At 33.7% G+C, this 24205-nt stretch overlaps 2 pseudogenes across 1 annotated transcript; one reads left to right on the top strand and one right to left on the bottom strand.

The window, feature by feature from the left end:
* Nucleotides 1–665: 665 nt before the first annotated feature.
* Nucleotides 666–3755, top strand: LOC147910810 (uncharacterized; annotated as a pseudogene).
* Nucleotides 3756–8860: 5105 nt separating this feature from the next.
* LOC105151695 (uncharacterized) lies at nucleotides 8861–20674 on the bottom strand (annotated as a pseudogene). The gene is made up of 6 exons (XR_015546257.1): nucleotides 20491–20674; nucleotides 19861–20043; nucleotides 19566–19697; nucleotides 19003–19209; nucleotides 18712–18886; nucleotides 8861–18633 (listed from the first exon to the last, which is right to left on the bottom strand). The product of XR_015546257.1 is annotated as an uncharacterized LOC105151695 (transcript).
* Nucleotides 20675–24205: the final 3531 nt, after the last annotated feature.

Raw genomic sequence — 24205 nt, 5'->3', positions numbered from 1 at the left:
GACGTACGCGAGGATACCTAAACATCTGATACGCGACAACGCTAACCTGCTGATCCTGTTCAAACAGGATGGTACTAACTTGAAACACATTTACAACGATCATGTGAATACCGACATGTCGTACGATGAATTTTGCACGTTGTGTTGCGACTGTTGGCAGCAAAAATATGAATTTCTAGTGATAGACAAAGACAGTGGGCTCACAAACGGACGATACAGAAAAGGATTTAACGAGTTCGCGATTCCGTAACGTGACCAGTCGTTGCCTATACTTAGCCAGAGAACATGGCAGATGTGCGCGAGTGTGAAAAAATCGAGGGAGATCGAGAAGACGAGTAAATTGATTCGCAAGAAACATCGCGCTCTGAAGACCGATAGAATCGAAGAGGGCATCGCGTTGGACAGACATTTTAAACCTCTTATCGAGCCGCTGCGACTTTTCGTCGACAACCCCAGCGTGTGCGTGACAAAGAGAGAGTCGCGCGATGAAAATGCAACGTCTGCCTCTAAACGTAAGGGGAAGGAGGAAGAGGAACAAGAGAAGGAGGAGCAGGAAGGAGAAGAAACGAACGAGACGTTCGAGTGTTCCACGACTCTGCATAAATCCAATGATCGATCGCACGATCGTGCACAGCCGATAACCTCCACACCGCGTGCCAAAATCGATGATAGAGTTGTTGGAGAACGTTTTCGAAACGATGGAAGACTCGCTAGCGACGAAGATTCAAAATCAGCTGCAAACGTCGGAAGGTCGAGAGGCGTTACGAGCTGGGCCCGCTGGGGCAAAAGTACGTCGAGGCTGTCCTGAGGGGAGTGCAAGATAAAGAGAGCGGTATAGATCACGTGTACGGCGTTTTACACAAGAATGGGCTGATGTTTGGCAATAAACGTTTCGACGTGGATGACACGGACAACATAATTATCGACGGCGTACGATACGCCGGTACACCTGGTCTTTACGAGTTGATTTTCAATTTCCGACGATGCCCTCTACACGGAAGACGATATACACAAATACAAGAGCATCCTATTGGTGACGAACGCGCACAAACACAAGTACCATTCGCAGGATCGATTATTGAGCAACAGGGGATACAAATATTAGGTGTATGACTTTGCTTATTCGGTTTTCGTATAGATGGCTTTAGCGGTAAGTGGTGATCGAAATAAATAGATCATAGACGTCACACAATAAACTTGAGCATCTGTCAACATAATCCCATAGAAACATTAGTCGATTTGTGTCTGCATCATAAAGTTATTCTCGATTGAAAATGTCAGTTTACGAGCCAAATTCTTGTCATTTGCGGGAGATTTTAATTTTCTGCTTCAATATGAAAAAATCTGCGGCCGAGTTCATCGAATTCTTCATCGAATACTTTCAAATATTTATGATGAAGCCGCTATTAGTGAAAGAACGTGTCATAAGTGGTTTCAACACTTCAAGAACGGTGATTTTCACGTCGAAGACCAGCATAGCGGTGGAAGAGAGAAGGTTTTCGAAGATGCAGAATTGAAGGCATTACTTGATCAAGACTCTTGTCAAAATCAAAAAGAATTGGCACGATCATTAGGAGTGACTCAATCAGCCATTTCAAAACGTCTCAAAGCCATGGGAATGATTCAGAAGCAAGGAAATTGGGTGCCGTACGAGTTGAAGCCGAGAGATGTTGAACAATGTTTGTTTGCTTGTGAACAGCTGCTTGAAAGGCAAAGACGAAAGGGCTTTCTGCATCGCATTGTGACTGGGGACGAAAAATGGGTTCATTACGATAATCCCAAGCGCAGAAAATCATGGGGAGTTCCCGGCCATGCTTTCACGTCGACGGCCAAACCGAATATTCACGGCTCCAAGATCATGCTCTGTATTTGGTGGGACCAGCTCGGCGTAGTATATTATGAGCTGTTAAAACCGACTGAAACAATCACAGGCGATCAGTATCGAACGCAATTGATACGTTTGAGCCGAGCATTGAAAGACAAACGGCCGCAATACAACGAGAGACACGATAAAGTGATTTTGCAGCATGACAATGCTCGACCCCATGTTGCGAAAGTGGACAAGACATACTTGGAAATGGGAAGTCCTACCCCACCCGCCGTATTCTCCAGACGTTGCTCCCTCTGACTATCACTTGTTTCGATCAATGGCACACGACCTGGCTGACCAGCACTTCCGGTCTTATGAAGAAGTAAAAAATTGGATCGATTCATGGATCGCCTCAAAAGATGACCAGTTTTTTCGACACGGGATTCGTATGCTGCCCAAAAGATGGGAAAAAGTAGTGGCCAGCGATGGACAATACTTTGAATCATAAATGTATAACCAGTTTTTTATAATAAAGCCTCGAATTTCGGAAAAAAACCGTATGAGCAAAGTCATACTCCTTATACAAACACATAATCGCGCCGTTGATGTCGATCATACCCAAGAAATAGAAGAAAAAATCTGGAAAGGGATTACCTCATGCAATGACATTGAACGACAACGCGATCGATTACGAACTCTGGGATGATCCCAACGAACTGATGGATCGTCTACGATTGCTCGATGCTTCGCCGAGTAGGCAACAACGCTCACGACAACGAGATGCTGTCGATCATCGAGGAACTTCGCGAAGCTGGTCTTATTATAAATTAAATCGCGTATCCATGAAACGATTCAGTCGAGTAACATCAGCGAGAAAAAATGCATTATTTTCTTATACTCAATGTATTACGCGTCGAATCATGAAAGAAATCTGAGAAAAAAGAGAGAGAAAATTAGCTCCGAGAGACGTCGATTCGTCGAGGAATTGCACGCTCCTGCGAGAAGAAATTTTCCGCGAAGGCGCGTCATAGTTCGGGAATACGACGATCTGTGGCAGGCTGATGTCGTTGAGATGCGCCCGTATTCGAGTTTCAACAGAGGCCACCACTACATACTCACCGTCATCGATGTGTTGAGCAAATATGCGTGGGCCGTATCACTCAAGAGCAAGGGTGGAAGCGAGACGGCTAACGCTATCGCTGAGATATCAGAGATCGAGAGAGAGAGTAGATGTCCGAAAAATTTACAAACGGATATGGGGAAAGAGTTTTACAATGCCGATGTGCAGAAAATCTTGAAAAAGCACGATGTTAATTACTATTCCACGTATTCGACGTTAAAAGCGTCAGTGGTCGAGCGGTTCAATCGCACGCTCAAGAACGACACGTGGAAGATGTTTACGCTCAACGGCAATTACAAGTGGGTCGACGAGCTGCCGCGTCCCTTGTCAGATTACAACGCGCGCAAGCATCGCACCATCGGCATGCGACCCGCCGAAGTAACTCCCGCGATCGCCGAAAGACTCTTGGACACGGCTATACAGCGCGATAAAGATCGCAGGTCCTGCAAAATTCAAAATAGGCGATTCGATACGCGTGAGCAAGTACAAGACGATTTTTGAAAAGGGTTACACGCCAAATTAGACCACTGAGGTATTTACGATCGTTAAGGTGCAGTGTACCAATCCTGTAACCCATTTACTCGAGGATTATCGGAAAATCCGTCGCTGGAGCATTCTACGAGTACGAGTTGCATCGCGCTACTCATCCGGATGTGTATCTCGTGGAGACAGTACTGCGCAGGAAGGGAAACAAGGTGTACTTCAAATGGCTGGGATTCAATGGATCGCACAATTCATAGATATACAAAAACAATGTTATTTGATAAAATTTTGATTCATATATTTTATTAGGTGTTGGAATTAATTCGTAGCGTTTTACAAGTGATGGGAAGTACTTTCATTAATGTATTTTTTAATGCTCATGTGAAATAAATAACATTCTTTCATTAAAAAACGCTACGAATTAATTCCAACACCTAATATTTCTACATATAAAAAATATATCAATATAAGTATATAAACTATATTTTTTATTACTTCCCATTCATTTTCGTTTTACAGTATACAGATATAAAATACGTATATAAATGTACGATACATGAAATGAAAATAATAGTAATACATAATAAATGTAAAAAAATGCATTACGTGTAAATTATAATGATAATAGTAACATGTATATTGTATGAAAATATTTAAAAATGTAGAAAAAACATACACAAAGTACAAATTAAGACAAAAGCATAATAATAATACATATATACTGTATGAAAATATAAAAAAATGTAAAAAACATAATAGTAATATAAATGTGATACACACACACACACACACACACACACACACATATATTACAAAGATATCTGCCAATGTCCCCACGGATGGGGGTGACGTCTTCGTCGAGTCCGATACGACATATCGTTTGTCATGGTATGGACTCAGAGCGATTTTCGATTCGGATATCGTGTACACATCATGCAGTTTATTGTCGTTTATTATCATATACACGATTGACGACGAGTCATTTCGATCTCTTCGTTCAAACATCGCGTGTAATCGTCGAACGTTATCGTTCGCGCTACGACGTTATTCTTTACGCCTTTCGCTTTTTTAGTTTCTCTCTTGCCGTCCATCCTCACCGCGTACATCTTCGCTCTGAGACCAACGAATTCGGTCATTATCACACCATTATTTTCGTCCTTCATCAGACCGGGTACTTTTTTGTTCGCGAGAGATCCATCGGATAATCGCTCGTGTCGAATCTAGTGATATCGCGTTTCATAGTCTCGTAAACGTCCTCGCACTCGACGCTGTGTACAAGACTGTCCGTGTCGGTGTACATAATTTTACATCGCGAAACAGTGGTAACATGTACTCGTGATGAAATTCGTACAAGCAGACTTTCGATATGTCGAGTATACACATACCCACGACTTGTTGAACTTTACCTCGAGTTTGCGCAGTTCGACGGCGATCAAATTTTCCGCAAAGATGCTATGGCTGTGGAAATTCAGTTTCGCGATCATTGCCTCCGCGCCGTACCGTCCGTCCCATTTTGTTAATAATTTTACGTCAACGTGGTTGCGCACATTCTCCATAGTTTTACTGAATATCGCGTTGTTCATTAATTTATATAAATTTTTCTCGAAATCGTTTTTAGCGCGAGTTCTGAAATTTGTATTGATTCAATATAATCGCGAAGCTATGGAGATTGCACGAATTGTAGTAAGTCGATGAATCTTTGTTACGCGAAGACCGTGACGAGTACATTGCTGCAGGTTGCGATAGTAGATGACGTAACGCTGTTTATCGTACAGCGTTGCTAAAAGTTTAACCTCGCGCTTGCCGGGCTTATCGCGCGTCGGACAGAATGACAGGTCAGTGTGTTGGTCGTGTAGATGTTGTGGATACTCGAGATCGACTTCGAGAATGTAACCAATGGGTGAATCCAGAATGATCGCGCTCACGTCAAAATTTGCAGCGTCTTCGACACATCGAAATTTGACGTATGGCAATGGTTGACACATCGCCCACCCGTATAAATTGTTAACATCGTAGTACATCAAGTACGACGATTTGAATGAGTCATACGAATGCATGTTCTTGTTATTAGCCTGCGTGTATCTGTTTGAACATTGACTGAGACCACCGGGTATACCGTGCTCGATGAACATGATCATATCGATGTCGGTGAGTAACTCAAATCTTATACGCGTATGTTTTAGCATCGCATCCCACGTGAAATTAGGCAATGTATAGTAATGCGCGGGATCGAGACCGTAACTCGCGACACAACTTTCGCGGAAATTTTCGAAAATGTCGGCCAATAACAAGACATCGGTTTTCAAGTACAGATTACTGTACTCGCCGAGCGTTTGAATAGAGAATCGCTTCCAGACGTTCGCGGCGTGAGCGTAATCGCTCTCAGATACTCTATCGCCTCTGTTAACGAACTGAAAAATGATTCGCGCGGTGGTAAGCGCGTGTCCTGCAATTTTTCGACGCAGTCAACGTACTCGTACGGAAAGACACCTTTACGAGTCAGTAATTCAAATTCGTCTTCCAAAAACTGCCGCGGTTCAATGTGATTAGAGTTTATTATAGCACAGATATACGGCTTTCAAACGCGGCGTCGATCTCTCGCCAGACGAGAGATCTTTCGTCGCGACTCGCGTACTCGCCACTCGCGTACTCGCCACTCGCGTACTCGCCACCAACGTGCACGAAACGTCGCTCCAATTGCAATTTTGCACCCGCGAGTCGTGCGATCCTCGCCACCACGGATTGTCTGTATCCAACGGCGAGACGCTTGGCACGACAAAGTTCTTCGAGTCGCTCGATGCACTCGTCGCATCGTTGCAGCCATGCGAAATACTCCACCAGAGTAGCGAAATACTCCACCTGGCTGCACTGTTCCAATAATTCGCGTACCACTCGCTCGTGATTTTCTATGTCTTTTTTTTTACAGTCTTTAGATCACACTCTTCTATGGAACACTTGCACGTGACTCATTTACAATACTATTCGCAATAGTTTTTTCAATGTGTGCACTTGTTGCACGGAAATATAACGTATGTTGGCAGTCTGCAATTCGTGCAAGACCGACCGCTTAGTGCGTCAATATAACCGATATCGTGTTTCCTTACGAGATACAATCCTGCGATATCAATATCAGTCAAACGGACCATGCATGCTGCACATATACTTAAAGCACCACCCGTCGTATAATAACAATAGATTATACAGTGTTTAGTACGGCCGTTCAGTGCACAGATTTCTAAAGATAGCACAAATCTTTCTACGTAATCTATATGCTCGCTCAAATCGCTAGCATAGCCAGTGTTGTCTGATAATATTTCTTCGTCAGAATCGATTTCTTGATCCATTATTTCTTCGAAATTTACTTCTTCGAGCATTCGAACACTTCGTCTCTGATATTTGCGAACTGTTCCGGGTCCACGTTTCGAACATACTCGACTACGTTGGCTATGTTCGCACAATGGTTAGCCATACTTATGCTTATCGTCAATAACTGAAGCGATCGATTCGTTCGTCTTCCAGGACATCACTATGGTGTCGAGCACTTATGCCCTATTATATATTTTATTACGTCCAAGATTTCTCCGTTTCCGTGAAAATTTCGACAAAACAATCGTTAGTACAAAGCACGAACATAAAACTCGAGCTTTAACGATCATCGATCGGCGAGCGTGATAATATTCAAGAAACGTGCCATTAGAAAATTTTCTCAACGATATTGAAAACATAAACAAAAACATAGAATCGTCAGATTCACGGCAATAAAATTTATGACAAAGGTTTACAAATCATGTAGAGAAAATCCTATTTATACACGATCGGTTCAGTAAGTACAAAATCTAAATGTGGATCCTGTGTAGATAAAGACTCATATTTCCAAACGTGTAAAAGCAAGTTGAAGGGCGTTTTCTCGACAACAACAGGAAGTTAATAAAATAAATGAGGAATCACAAAGCGCAGCTTTTAATTTTTTAGATTGTCAATCGTAAAATTTAAGTAAATATTTTCTAGACGAGAGAACGCATGTTCAAGTAATAAAAGAGAAATCGATGACAAAAAAAAGTTCGACTTGGAGTACTCGCCTTTGTGCGAATACTTGCTCCTGTCTTCCACATTTACTGCGAAAGAGTTATGTTTTTTGTTTAGCAGCCGAAAAACATTGGCGCTTCTATTAACGCGTGGCGACATATCTGATATATACACACATATATATATATATATATATGTATATATATATATATATATATATATATATATATATATAAACAGTATATAGCGATTTTTTATTCAATCGTAAATATTAGTTACGAGCGATAAGACATGGATCGAGTAAAAGAATATATACGTCGAAAATCGATCGAGCGCAAGGGATACCGTCCCTTGTTATCAGGTCCGCCATGTCCACTACTATCGAGGGAAAAAGCGAGATATTGAGAATGTCTTGATGAAAAAGCATCGTATTGCTCATCATCAACGTCATCAATGTCATCAAAATATAAGTCATAAGGTACTGTATTTAGAGTGACTAGTACTAATCCATTTTATTTTCTACCAAAAAAGCGAATAGTGATTAAAAAATTTTTTTCGTTCTCTTTTTCCAGAAAGCGCTGCTAGCGATGTTCAAGCTACCGTACGCATTACGATGATCGAAACGACGCTACGCCGTATGTTTGACTTTAACGGGTGTATCGATGTAACGTTCGAACGATTAGCTCGACTCGTCGATACGATAGATACCAAGTATACGCGATTCTCCAACATCGCATTTGAGAACATTATACGTGATAGCGACATCTTCAATGGACATCAGCTCGTCGATTGCGAATTATTAGCTTTAGTTTTTAATAAGTACGAAAACCAGTGTAATAAGATGTGAATAAAACATTTTTGTTCGCATTATTACGTATGTATTGTCTTTTACTTCCCATCCTTTGTCTCGATGCGCCAGGAAAAACTATATTGAAAAATTGTGTCGTAAAAAAGAAACTTGTACTTTATTGATTCTTCCATCCTTTCTTCACTCATAGCACGTTACGTTCCGTCGCACGCTCTATTTTTCTCTAACATGCAAGCCTTTATTACCGATGCATTTTTGGAGAGAGAGCAGCGGATGACAAAAAATAAGAACCGGGGCCCTATGTTTACGTAAGAGCCGAGACTTTTCCCCCTCCTTCCCAGCGTTACATATCCCCGCGCCTACGAGTACTCCCCGCGCCCCGCGCTCCCTCTAGCCCCATGGGTTAGAACTCGCCTAGTATTACTACTCACTTGCCACGCAGCGGAAGTTGGCACAATAGTCAATCAATGTTTCGTTTGTTCGGAAGTAATAGAATTATAATTTTCATCGCGCGATAAAAATTGAATTCTGTGCGAGAGCGCACCGCGCGGACAGATTCGAGTGAGAAAACGGCACAAGGTTGATATGATGCACGACAGTGAAGAGAACTCCGTTTCATTTAATTTAACAAAAGAATTTCTTTAATGTATTCAGTTACAAAGTCAAAAGATATAATTAATTAAAGATCAGATTAACAGAATATTAAATGCGGTCACCTTTTCCAAATTGAGCTTGGAATCGCGGTGATGGAAAATCTCGGCGATTTTCCTCGAAGCTTCTCGAAAGATTCGGTTATAGCGATTTCACTAAACGGTTAGCACGGCGATTTTACGAAGCGCGACTATGACTCTAAGAACTCTAAGAACTTTTTGGAAGTAAGGAGGAGGACGGCGAGATCGAGGCATTTATTGCTTTCGATCTGAGCTTTCCCTTTTGGGAAAAATCCAATAAAAATTTGCCACAATCGTAATTATTACGTGGCATTAGGTGTACAAAATTGATTGGCGCTTTGGATTCTTTTCTAGCGACGTTCAACGTAACAGTCATGCGCGACAGAAAATCCGTGCGTGGGATTGGTGACAGCGCGTGACGTATTCGTCGGAGCGCGGCGCTCGCGTGCGCGAATTGAATCGTTCTAGAACTTTCGATTGTCCGTTGCCGGTAACGACAACTTGTTTGCGTGTAACGAATTGTTTTTTAAAAAGAACAAAGAACGACGAATTTGATGATTTCAACGAGGATTAAAATCATGTTTGAGATGAAATCACGAGCTCAATTTGTGCATGCGTTCAATGACAATTAATGTCGATCGACTGAAAGAATTCTTGCTTTTCTTTCGAATTACCGATCTCGAACAAATTCAATTCAACTTTTGTCGCGCAGCAGAAGTATTACATCATTTCTAGAAGCAAGGTGAGACTTATTATTTGCATTATTTGCATTTATATTATTTGCGCGACGTCTTCTGTGCTTGACTCCTACTATTCGTATCCTTTTCAGTTCTTCGTTTTATATGAAAGTTATAGGTTTTCTTGGAGGAAAAAAGATAGAAATAACAGCTTTGGATAGAAAGCACTACCAAGGTCAGGTCAAGATCAACATTTTTTATTGTATATTCTTCTCTGCAACAATTCGAAATAAAACACGTTCGTCCCAATTCGCACTCGTCGCAAGACTCTCACAGAACATATACGAGACTCTCTTCGCCGATCTGATTATAAGCTGTTACATTTCAACTTGACACACTTCTTGCCTTTTGCAATAATTTTAACATTAGTAATAACACTTCTTCATCCATCGTTGTAGACGATCACAAAAAAAGTTTCTGAATATTTGTTTCAATTTTTAGATTCAACCAACTCAATATGCCATTCCGTTCCGTAAAAATATTCTCTACCCGTGGTCTATCCCATGTGGTCGGAACGTAATGGAATTTTGGTAACAGAATATATCTTACTCTTATAATTCAGTATTTTTGAGTATTCAAAGTAATGTTATAGGTAATGTTATAAATAAGATAATTGCACAAATTATGCATATTACTACTTTAGTCGCATTAAAATTACGAAATATCGATTAAATGAAGAAAATTAATTTGCGATCGAGGTTACATTTCGTTCCGTTTTCATTCCGTTCCGACTACATAGGACGGAGAAACTTCTTACGGAACGGAATTGTAGTGATCTCATTTTCTAATAAGAAATTCATTCCGTTCTGATTCCGTGTACATGGGACGGCACCTTTAAAGCATATGAACATGGAGGGAGCATTGCTTATACCTTCTGTGGCCCAAATATGTGTCCAAGATGCGTGTGAGAGAGAAAGATTACATGGAACTTTCGTTTTCTATATGTGTCAACGTTGCAGACACTATAATTAGTACAGGGTGCTTTCTATTTGACAAGTTGATACAAGCGTTGTTTTATCCTTGTTGACATTCAGAAAGTGACAAAGAACGACATTTGTATTGACTTGTATCAACTTGTGTCATCAAATGGAAAGCATCCATTGTACATTACGTTACAATATAATTATTATCGGCACTTTAAAGCATGCGCAGAGAAAATGAATGTTCCATGTATACCTCTGTCTTTTTTACACGCATCTTCTTATATCTTTTTCTCTCACACGCATCTTGGACACAATTCTAAATTACAATGCTCTCTCCATGTCTATATACTCTAAGATTGGACTACAGACAACTAAATCGAAATGGCAGTCGAAATAGCCAATAGGAAGATTGACATTTCGGCATAGATAAAAGGAATGCTACTTTACTAATATAGAACTTTACTTGGGCCAAATAAGTGCGTCCTATTCTAAATGAGGACTACTCTCACTCCTCAAATTTCTGACAATGCTCGGTAGAGATACTATGTCTATAACCATTACGTAATGGTTTTATTGAACTCACTCAATGTGTAAAGCTGACTTTTCATACGCAGCACGCTGCGGCAGCAATTTGTAACTATTGGTTAAAAATTTTATTAAATGATGCATTTCCGAAAATACATTTTGCATCTCATTGAAGTTTAACCGAACAAACAACGAGCAGCAAAGAATTCGAAATCGAGAAAGTCTGCAATATTTGTAAAAAATGTGAAAATTGAGTACATTTATAATGAGTACATATAATGAGTACATTTTTATTAAGATTTGAAGTGATGAGAATATTCTACATTCGACAAGCAGATTTTATATTAAAATTAATTATAATGTAAATATAATATCTATATAATTTGATTTTGTATATTTGATTGTATAATTTTTGTATAACAGAAAACTTTATACAAAAAACTTTATACTTTTTACTTTAAAAATAAATTCATTTTTGTTTTATCTTATTATAGATAATATATCTTCTTTGTTCATTATCTAATTTTGGAGGAAACCTTCCTGTTTATATAAAAAAATTAATTCCTTTATCAGACTTACCGATATACTTTAATGTATAAAAATATAATTGAAACTGTACAGCATTACCTGTTCTTATTTCTGTATTGTTTTTTATTAGACATATTGCATAGTCATCTTGGTTATTGCATTTTTTAAATAATGGAGAACATAGTGGCATACGTATCTTCTCATAATCATGCTTGATGATATCTTCTTTATCTGATATCAATTTTGTTAAATTATATATAAAATTAAACTTAACTTACGTTCAAACACTTCACAATACTTTGAAGGAGTGACGATTAAAACCTACAAATAAAACAATTTCTAATTTTTGTATTATGTTTTAAAACCTGATACAGTTAAATCCTATGACAATAGCATTTGAGGTCTATTACAGAGAATGATGCAAAGAATTTTGTCTTAGTGTTAATTACTTATCCATCTTGTTGATCGAATAACAATCAGAAAACGTATAATGGAATTATTCGGAATGGATTCCGATCAAAATAATTAAATTATTTCCTACATTTCTATTGTGTTTTTTAAAGAAATTGTAGGAAAATTAAATAATTCCGATCAGAATCATTTCAAGCAATTCCATAATACGTCCTGGAATATCAAAATACTAGAGAGACTACCTATCGTGTCTAATGGAATTTCCATGTCCGTAGCGCCTATATCCATATTTTAAATACATGATATTTTAATATTTAATTAAAAATGTCTGGATGACTCACAAATGTTTTTAATGGTGCTTCATAACTCTTCATATAAACGATTCCACATAAACTTTGTTGAATTTAGATTCGGTTAATTATTTCGATTTAGTACATGATCCAAAAAAGAATGATTAATAGAATGACTCACAAACCTTTTTATTTGCACTTCAAAACTCTTCATACAAAATACAAATAATTTAAAATAATAATTTTTACAATCGGAGATATTGTCCGGTCACATACACGAATCTTGTGACGTCATAACTCAGGTGGATGCGCGTTCCTTTTGCAATCTTATAAGTGAGATTTAACTGACTTTTCCTTTATGAAAAAAACTCAACTTAAGAGTTAACTTGAGTATTATCTTTAAAATTGTAATGTTACTTATTCTATAATTACTTATTTCAGTTTTATTGCTAATATTCGTATTATTATGGTCTGCATCATATTTCGGAATATACAAAATTATAATTGAAAAAAGAAAGAACGCTTTACTCCCTCATTTGGAAATTGATTTCATTATTTTCCTATGCGGTCACCCATTCAATTTTGTATCCAATTCTATTTTGTATCCATTCTATCCAATGATGCTTAATTTCTGCAATTGTACGAGAACTGCTATAATGATCCATGAACTTAAAGGTGAAATCACACGTCCGAAATAGGACTGCGGAATACAGAATGCGTCCTTAAAGCAACTAATCAGCGCTATTCCGTTTCCATCACGCAAGTTTTGTATACTATGTTCACATGACGCATCAAAGATGTATCCAGCATGAATATAATTTAAAAACTACTAACTTTATGTTAATAATTTGCTTATTAAAATGAAATATAATTTTTCAAATTGTAAAAACAGTTATCACTGTTGTAGTATTGTAATGTTTTACAATTAATATTTATAATGTTATAATAATTTTTTGAATTGCTTTAACGCATTTATTATTACTTTTCCGCATCGTGTGAATATAGCACGCAAAACTGGCATGATGGCAAAGTGCGGAAAAGGGCACACTGAAATCGCATATAATGCATATTTTTTTTTATTTTGGTATCTATATTCATGCACTCAGATTTTGTCATTTTGCTTCATTCATCTCGACATTACGCAATTCCATCACATCAATCAGCATCAAATTCTTTCAAAATACGATAGTTTATTACAAGAACAATGACGCACTCGCTATTCTGTAACATCAAATGCAGAATAGCGCTGAATGGTTGTTTCAATGACGCATTCTGTATTCTGCAGTCCTATTCCACACTGTGTGATTTCACCCTTTAACGTTAATTGATATATAGTTGTAACATATCTGTTTAATAGATATTGTCAAAAAAAGTTTCATGTATAGTTAAAACATATTTCTTTTATAAATAAATCTGCAACGTCCATATTCAACATTTTAACATTAATTATAAAGATTAACTTAATTTTACATAATTTAATTTTGAAATGACACTCAAATGTTTAAACTGTTTAATGTTTTTAATGAGTGCTTATACAAGTGTTGAGAGTAAATTTTTTAATGTTTATAACGTGTACACTCGCCGACTAAAAGGTTGCAACAGTTTTCTATGGTTTTTAATGCAAGCTATTCTCCGAGCGATTGGTCTTTACTTACGGATTCATAAATAAGAACCAATCGCTCGGTGAGCAGACTACATTTCGAAACTAGAGAGAAATCTGAGAGAGGACATGACGGCCCAAAATCTGTAATCGCAAAATGCTGCCGCGCATTACTGCCCTTTGACAAAGTAGATGTAAACTATATAGCAATGTCCACTTTTCTTTCGATACATCGTCCACTTTTCAAGGCTGGAAATGATAAATCGATATTTGGTTTCGTAATCATGTTACATGTAGCATATATATATATATATATATATATATATATATATATATATATATAATATATATATATATATTCATTTTACTGAAATATATATTCATTTTACTGACTCTTAAATTCCATATCTGAATATTCATTAATTATGTCTATATAATTTTTAACACGAGGTCAAACTGCTTGAATTAGTGATCCCATAATTAGTCTATCTTCTTCGGAAGAACTATCGTTGCTGTTTTCGTTCAAAAAATTTATTTAGACAATTTAGTACGTTTATCCATGTCTATTTACTATTGCCAGTCTACTGCAAAGTCGTTCCGACGTTACAAATACGACGTTACAGTAGTGCTGGCAGTATCATAGTAATTTTGAAACGGCTGCGGCAGTGCACTGTTACATCATGATGGTTGCACTAAATATAGTGCAGATTTTTGCATAACGCACAAAATATGAGGAAATTAACTAATTCTTTATTTTACAGAAAAGAAGGAAAATAAGAGATTCTGATTGGTTTATTTTCTTATGCCTTATGTGTTATGCATTATGCAAGAATTTGTACTCCCTGCTTAAAAAGGGAACACTCTGTAATGGCTTCTGCACAACGCGGCGGAAGTTGTCGCACTAGCTTATAATTCTATGTTTTTAAGTCGGCCCCACTTTACAAAACTTCTAGAAATGATGTAATATTACTTCCGCTGCGCGGCAGAAGTTGGATTGATTCAACTTTTGTCGCGCGGTGGAAATTATATATTTATTACTTCTAAGCAAGCTAGACGTTGATTGGCTATCGCGTCAATTTTCATTGCGCGGCAAGCGTTGCCGCGTTCTGGGAAAGGGGGGGGGGTAAGATGATGAAGAGGGTAACATAATGAATTGTGAATTTTTTAAGAAGATAATAATAGATGAAAAGCAGATGCTTAACTCATTAAAGGCTTTAGGCAATAATACACAATCTCTTATAGTTTGAATTCAATCCGACTACAAAAATAAATAATATATTAAGAAATGTTTTGAATGTATTCACTTATAATTTTGCAGTATTTGTACATATACTCAAGCAGAACAAAATAGCATCAAAAAGTAATCATTTTTTAAAAGTCAAGATGACCTCATTCAATAACTTAATTAAACAATAATGTGACTTTTTCATGACTAATTGTGACTTTTTTATGACTGTTGGAAATGTGAATTGTTTTAAATAATATTTTATGAATTTCAGAAAAATATCTATTTTCATATGCTGATATTTTAATTATATGTTTTCATAATATGCAAAATTTTATAAGATTTGTATTTTTAAAGTTTTATTTATATCTATAAAGTATTTCGTGAAATCATAATCAGAATATCAACACATCAAAATTAGATATTCCTTCAAAATTCATAAAATATTATCTGCGAGATATTCTAAATACGAGTTATATCACAAAATAGGAAGAAATTATAAAATTGATTACATGCTTTATTTAACATAAAAAAATCGTGATAATCCAATGGAGAGAAAATGGTTTTAAACGTTTTTTAAACGTTTATTATTCATTAATTTCACATTTCACGATTCGTTTTCAAAATAACATTTATTTAACATTTATTTTAAATATTAATTTTATACTAATGTTGCGTTTAAAATGATGTTTCAAAGAAATGTTTTTTAAACGTTTATTTAATGTTAAATAAATGTTTATTTCACATTAATTTTTCGTTTGACGTAATGTTTTGAAGGAACATTTATTAAATATTTATTTAACGTTTATTAAATGTTAATTTTACACTAATTTTTTGTTTACAATAATGTTCTGAAGAAATATTTTTTTAATGTTTATTTAACGTTAATTGAACGTTCATTTTACATCAATTATTCATTTGAAATATTTGAAAGAGATATATTTTAAACGTTTATTTAACATTTCTTAAATGTTTATTTTACATTAATTTTTTATTTAAAATAACTGTTCAAAAAACATTTTTTAAACGTTTATTTAACGTTTACGAAATGTTTGTTTTAATTAATTTTTTACTTCAAATAACGATGAAAAAAATGTTTTTTAAATGTTTATTTAATGTTAATTAAACATTCATTTTACATTAATTAATTATTTGAAATGATGTTTGAAAGAAATATTTTTTTTTAATATTTATTAAATGTTTGTTTTACATTAATTTTTCATTTAAAATAACGTTTGGAAGTAATATTTTTTAAACGTTTATTTAATGTTAATTAAATGTTCGTTTTACATTAATTACTCATTTGAAACAGTAATTTGAAAAAATATTTTTTAAATGCTTATTTAACGTTTATTAAATGTGTTTTTTTAACGTCAATTGTTTATTTAAGATAATGGCTTGAAGAAACATATTCTAAACATTTATTTCATGTTGGACCATTATGTTCCAAAGGAGAGGAAATGTTTTTTAAATGTTTATTTTTCATTAATTTTACATTTCACGATTCGTTTTCAGAATAACATTTATTTAATGTTAATTAAATATTTTTTAAACGGTTATTCGTAATAAATTTTAAGTTTTATGATTTTCAAAATAAGATTTTTTTAATGTTTATTTAACGTTTATTAAATGTTTGTTTTACATTAATTTTTCGTTTGAAATAATGATTCAATGGAATATTCTTAAATATATATTTGACGTTTATTAAATCTTCATTTTACATTAAGTTTTCGTTTAAAATAATGTTTCGAAGGAACGTTTGTTTGAAGCTTGTTCTACAATGCGCTCTTTGTTTCCTGTTTCTTGCTTTTTACCTTCTACTTTTTTCTCTTTTGAGAACCGTTTTAACGACAATTATATTTCTTGCTACATATTTCTTTCAAAGTTCATTAATTTTTATCTCGAGCGACATAAAACAAAAATCGGATAAACAAGAAGATGTAAAAAATAGTAAAAAGAAACAAAAAACAAAAAGTACATTGTAGAATAGGTTTTACGTTTATTAAATGTTTGTTTTACGTTATTTATTTATTTAAAATATGTTAAAAAAACATTTATTTTACGTTTATTTGACGTTTAATATAAAAGTTAAAAAAATGGTATTATTTTTTAAAATTTTCAAATAAATAAAAAACAGGCCGGAATAAAAAAATAAACACGGAAAAGAAGTTAACCTAACATAATTGCGTTAAATGTATATCATTTATGGACAATAAGAACTGTGTCCATCGACAATTACAAGTGGCGTAACGGATAAGATATGAGACTCAATCCTGAGATCCCAAGTTCAAAACTCGGTACGTAAAAAATATAATTAAAAATTACTATTAATTAATAAATTGGTTGTCTAAAGTAAAATGTACTATATTATAATAAAAAATAATAAATTATAAAAGATATTCTGTGTTGTACAATATTTTTTATAATTTTGTTCAAATAATTTTAACATTTAAAAAACGTTTTTTTAACATTAAACAAACATTTCCTTTAAATATTAAAAAAATGTTTTTTTAACATTAAATAAACGTTTTTTTAACGTTTAAATGTTTTTTAAATGAAAAAATAGAGACAAATCCCGTTAAATTTTTTTTAAACGTTTTTTTAAAGTTTTTAAAAACATTTAAAAAAACGTTTTTTTGCCCATTGGGAATATTTCGACTGTATATGTTCACAATTATATAAAAAAAGAACGAAATCTTATAAATTAAGGTTTAAATGTCACGAGGCGCGGACGAAAAACTGTTGCGTATGTAAAAGAGTCGAATGCTTGCTAAAGTAAAATAAGTATTATATTATTTCAGCTGGTGCATGACTCATTCAACATAAACAAAGTGTGCTCGAACGTCTGAGTTCTAATTATAATCTAAACTTCATAACCTTATAAAATAAGATATTATATATGAGCTACATATATAATATTAAATTAGATATATTAAAAAAAGTATACATACTTTATGAATAGAATTTCAAATAAATTTAAGCAGAAAGCAAGAAGACTAATCAAATTTAAGAAATATAATTTTAAAAAATCACAGTTATTAATGCGGTAGTATTTATCCTTAAAAATACTAGAAATAGAAGATTTGGGTTAAAAGTAATATAGACAGGTAAGTTGTAACATACAACACACAAAAAATATTATAAAAAAAAATATAAAAACGTAAAAAGAGAATTTTGTAATATAATTAATTACTCACTTTAATATCTGTTTTACGCTTTTGTATTTTGTTTTTAACATTCTTTGACATAGATATTACAATTAATCTGTATTATTTTTAATCCTAGTTTCCCATATTTATTTTAAAAAGAAAAATAATATATCTTTTTTCAGTCTTTAAAATAGCCTTTTCATTACGTATCCATTTAAAAAAAAACCTTAAGTATCCAACTTTCTTTGATTACTTGTGGAGAACCATCGCATAATTTCGATTGCACTTCTGTTACATCGCATGATGAGATCTTTTTGATAATAGCATCTGAAAAAAAGTAATGATTTAAAGTTACCAATATAATTATATTACCCAAGATAAAATTTAATAAAGTTCAAAATTTACATTCAATTACTGTAAGAATGTTTGTGTTTTGAAGTTTTAGTTTTATAGATCCTGAACCGGAATAATTAATAATCCTAGCCAGTGAATTTGAAAATATTTTTGCCAGTAATTTTCCTATGAGTATTGCTTCATCACTCTTTCGAGTCAGTATCATCAATAGAATTATATAGTCAATCTGAAATTTATAATTGTTAATAATTCTTTTATACATTAGTTACATATTTTAATTATTTACTAATAAATAAAATTAGCAAAAGTGACCAATACAACAATAAACATAAAAAAGTATACCGTAAGGAGAAAATTATCATCAATTTTGAGAAACTTTTCAAATGCATGAAACTCATTCTTAAGAGGTAAGGCAAACCATTCGATTTGACAGGTGCTGAATCTTTAGGATCTAATTTTCTAAATACTCTTATAACAAGTTAATATGGTCTAATTTTCCTTTTATTTCCTCATTCTACTCTAGTACAACTTTTAACAGTATGTTAAAATCTTTATATTCGTTTTTTACGAAAAATTAAAAAAAATTTTTAATAATAGATAATAAATGTAGTAAGAAAATCCAGGGTTGACAAAGTTACTTTACTGCAAAAAAGTAATTGTAACAGTACTGCGCATTACAAATAACGTGTTACTTATCAACTCTGAGAAAATTACGCTAAATATATATAAATAATGACTAACTATTTTTTATAGACGAAGACGCTTGAATGATGGCTTGGCGAATAAAATTTCATTACTATTGTGATATATGATCAGTACCAGAAAGAATTTCATCATTATTTGAATCTAAATAAAATAATCGAATGAAAAAATCTTAATCACTGATAATTGAGATATATACTCACTATTTTCAGATAATGTATTTGTTTCCAATTGACTGCTACAGGCAATAGGTTCACTTTCCTCACTTGTAAGCAAGTTATTAAAACGTGTCTTAGTAGACAGAATTGCATCTTTTATAGCAACATTAAAATGTGCTGATGTATCATTATGTATTATATAATATTGTCTTTGTCTGATTTTAGGAAAGGATTTTTGATTAGAATTTCTCTGTTATTATTCTTTTTTGGACATTTTTTTTTCTTTGTAGACGTTTTTTAACTTTATTTGTTACTTTAATTTCATTGTCCTTTTTCGTTCAATCCTCTTTTTTATTTAGAAGTTCTGTAACATTTTCTTTAATTTCTTTTACATTCAATATTTCATTATCTTTTACGTTTTTTTCTCTAGGCCTTTCCAAATCAGTTTCTCCTGCTGCTGTGTTAAGATCACCATCATCTTCGGCTAATTTACATGCTTTAACAACATTACGATATTTATTGTCTGAAAATAAGACGGATATGAGCGCAAATCAAATTTATACTATCAAAACATTGGATTTCTTTCGAAATAATCACAGAGATTATATAACTGTAGCAATTTTAAAACAAGTAATTATTGTGTATTTCTATTAATTTCTTGCTTTCTATTAAAAAAAAGTGATCATTAGAGCTTCTCATTTCACATGAAACAAAATGAGTCATACGTGTACTTAGGTACATGTATATATTATATTATTTACCCTTGTATCTCGCGAGCATCCACAAGGTATAAATGATATACATATACACGCTAAGTACACATATAACCCATGTTTTTGTTTCATATACACGTGAAATAAGGGGCTCTAATTATCATTCACTACATGTATTGTCTTATAATATACATATATTTATAATTCACATATATTTAATTTTATAGAAATGTAGGAAAAATACAAATCATACATACCATATTTATACATAATTGTAACTGGATAATTATTAAACTCAGAGGTAGATTCAGTCAAACTCATAATAAATCGCGTAATTTTGTTATTAGAGAATTTCTTTGGTAGCCATTTGCATGACTTATCTTGATTAATCCATGACGAGGGTACCACAGATTTCTCTTTTTCTTCAAATTTAATTAAATGTCATCAATATTTAATACATTAAAAAAATTAAATTAATCGCAAAAACATATAATTACTTATAAATCTTAATCGTTCTGATAAAAAAAGATAATATATTAGGTGTACAAATAAGTTTCCATCGTTTTTAATAAAAAATTAAGCATTTATTGTGAAAGAACGATACATAATGTTTTATTGATGTAAGTCAAAATGTAAGTGCAAGTTCTTTTTGCGTTTGGCACGAATCTTCATTCAATAATGCTTCCAATTCCGCGTCTTCGTACACTTTCGGCCTTCCGCTACGTTCTTTGTCTTCGACATCAAATTCACCGTTCTTAAATTTTTGAAACCATTCACGACAACTTTTCTCACTTAAGGTAGCCTCACCATATGCTTCTACAAGCAATCGATGAGCCTCAGCTGCAGATTTCTTCAAATTAAAGAAGTAAATCAAAAGTTCCCGCAAATGACGCTTATTCGGCTCAAAACTCGGCATTTTCGCACAAAAAAAATATATGATGCTGATACAAAATCGCTAGTATTTCAAGGTTATGTTGTTGACAGATGTCCAACCTTACGATATAATGTTTTACATCAGACAATTTTAACCATAGCTTGCTAGTGGCGCCGTCTTTTGTCAAATGGCGGAAACTTATTTGTACACCTAATAAAAAAAATATTATTCATTTTATATAACTCATTGTAAGATCAAAAATTTGTTCTCTATTTTTTAGTAAACAATTCACATTTAAAAATTAATAAAAACTATTTACCTATTCACAAAAAAATGTGAATTATAAACAAAAAACGTGGTATAAAAATTGTTAGAAATTCGAATTGATCATAGATATGCACAGAATTTCATTTATAAGAAAAATAGTCATACATTTGGCTTTGACATGTGATAATTTCTAGTACCGATATCTTATCTCTTTTTCTGCAACTTTATATATGTCAATAGAGGACGATGGGAGAGGAAAATCATAAAAATCGTGTAAATATAATAAATTACCTAAATTTTTGCCCAACTAGAATTATATACGTAAGCTGCTGGAAAAGTTTCTGCAAACAATATGAAAAAAAACATGTAAAATTCGGTAAATGATTTTATTGTTTTTCGAAGTATTCGCTTTTAAGATCGATACATTTTTGCATACACTCGAACCAATTTTTGAAGCATTTTTTCCACTCTGAGGCTGTAATCTCAGAAATCAGTGTACGAAATGTTTCAACAGCTGCTTCAGGCGATTCAAATCACTCACCATGCATCTCCTTTTTAATGTTTGGGAACAAGAAGAAGTCATTAGGTGATAAATCAGGTGAATACGACAATGAGTCATCAATTTGACATTTTTACTGGATAAAAAATCAACGGTTTGACGTGCTGGCGTTGTCATGATGAAGGATGATGCGACGATTTCGGTTTGTTCTTGATTTTTCTACGCAATTCATTTATGACTTCTGGTAAACAAATTGTTGTATACCAATCAGTATTTACAATCCTTCGATCCTCTAAAGCCACGGTTGTCACATGTCCGGTATAACTGAAGAAACAAGCAATCATTTGCTTGGCAACACTGCGTGAACGAACAACTTTTGTTGGTTTCAGTTCATTTTGAAGTACCCAATCAGTGGATTGTTGTTTACTTTTGGGCTCATACGAATAGATCCATGTTTCGTCCCCAGTAACGATGTTGTAGACCAAATTTGACCGACCTGGATTGAATTTCTTGAGCATTTCTTTGCTCCATTTAACACGAGCCTGTTTTTGAGTTTCGGTCAAATTGTGTGGGATCCAACGACTGCAAAGTTTCCATACACTCAAGTGATCATGCAAAATCATATGTATTGCTTTCATGTCAATGCCTAAGGATGCCTGAATCTCGCAATATATCGTATGCCGATCTCGCTCAATCATTTCACGCACAGCATCAACATTAGTGGCAACAATAGACGTGGATGGACGACCTTCACGGAATTCGTCACAAAGAAAGATATGTCCACACTGGAATTCAGCAAACCAATTAAACAGCCCTATTAGATGGTGCTTCATCCCCAAAAGCCAAATGAAATCGATCGATGCTTTGTTTCGGAGTTTACATTTATAAAAAATCATTGCCCGAAAATTTTCACGCGAAATTTCCATTTTCTCACAAAATGACTTCTTTTAAAATACTATGCAAACAAAACTAGTTGGCTTGGGTACAAACTGTCAACTGAAATATAGGTTAAAAACGTCTAATTTTACGGACATGATAGTAGCAGAACGTTGGTGCCACTGAAAGTATTAGATTGTAGAAACTTTTCCAGCAACCTACGTACTTTGTTCAGAATTAATAATATTTGATAATAGCACGATTTCTCCAAAAAACAGTAGAGAAATACTTGTTTATTACTATTCAAGATCATTCCTTTCCACATTACTTCTGTATTGGTCACCGTCAATAATTTCCGGCCACTTTTCATGATGGCTTCTTAAAATCAGTTCATTTGAATTAGGTAAAATATTTTCAGTTAATATACCTTTTATCTCTGAATCACATTTGGCTAGTTGTTTGTAATTTGATTGAAGCATCTTTTTAATAACGCCCAAATAGTTTTCGTAAAGAAAAGCACTAAATGGCCATATTCTAAAGGGCCATAGTTTTTACATTCTTTAAGCAAGATGAGCAATAGAATGTACATTATATACAAAAATTACGGTCTAGAATGTAAGCAGCTTGTTTGATAAATTGTTTTAGTAAATAATTCGCATGATTTCAGTAATAACAAAGAATAGAACTTGACAATATGTATACAACTGAATGAAGCAATAAAAAAGTTTGATAAATATTTATAGGAAGATCTTTAAATATTTTAATTCCATCATAAAATAGACATCTTCTAAATTCTGTAGCTTTTCACTTTGTTCTATTATTCCGATCTCCCAGACTTTACGATTAAATTCTTTAGGACAATACTGATCTATCATTCAAATTATCATTAATTTTCGTTACAGTGTCTCTTGGAAGCATACAGTGAGTTCGTTTCTCAATAAGAAAAGATAAAAATCATTTGAAAACTCCTAAATATATAAGATGTATAGGATCTAATCGAAATTGAGATTCCTATGTTAATTCTTTCCAGAGGAGAATTACCATTTATTAATTATGATGATCTAGATTTTGTCTTCTTTTAAAACTTTCATCTGTTCGTAATTCGCAAGTGATACATATATATATAAGCTTATTTTGAAACCACTTGCCTTTTATTGCACATTTTTCACATGAAAAGTGAGAATTGTGTGATACATACTGTTTTATAAAACTACGAACTTGTGCATCTAAGATATAATTTCTAACATAAAATGGAAATATTACATTCAAAATCATTTTCTATTAGTTCTGCCACCTCGAGAATATAGTTATGAAGCTTCTAAATCATTTGATTTTCCTCTATCAAAATAGAATGTCCTATCCTATAATAAATATTTGTCATGTGCAAATTTTCCAAGTATCGGCCAAAATTGTTTACTGGAATCTTTCTGAAGAAATCCATCCATGCAAATTTGTT

This window comes from Acromyrmex echinatior, chromosome 1 (genome assembly GCF_024713525.1).
Source record: "Acromyrmex echinatior isolate Ae372 chromosome 1, ASM2471352v2, whole genome shotgun sequence".
Classification (NCBI taxonomy): domain Eukaryota; kingdom Metazoa; phylum Arthropoda; class Insecta; order Hymenoptera; family Formicidae; genus Acromyrmex; species Acromyrmex echinatior.
The sequence above is the reverse complement of the archived record's forward strand: the minus strand, read 5'-3'. Positions and strand labels throughout refer to the sequence as shown.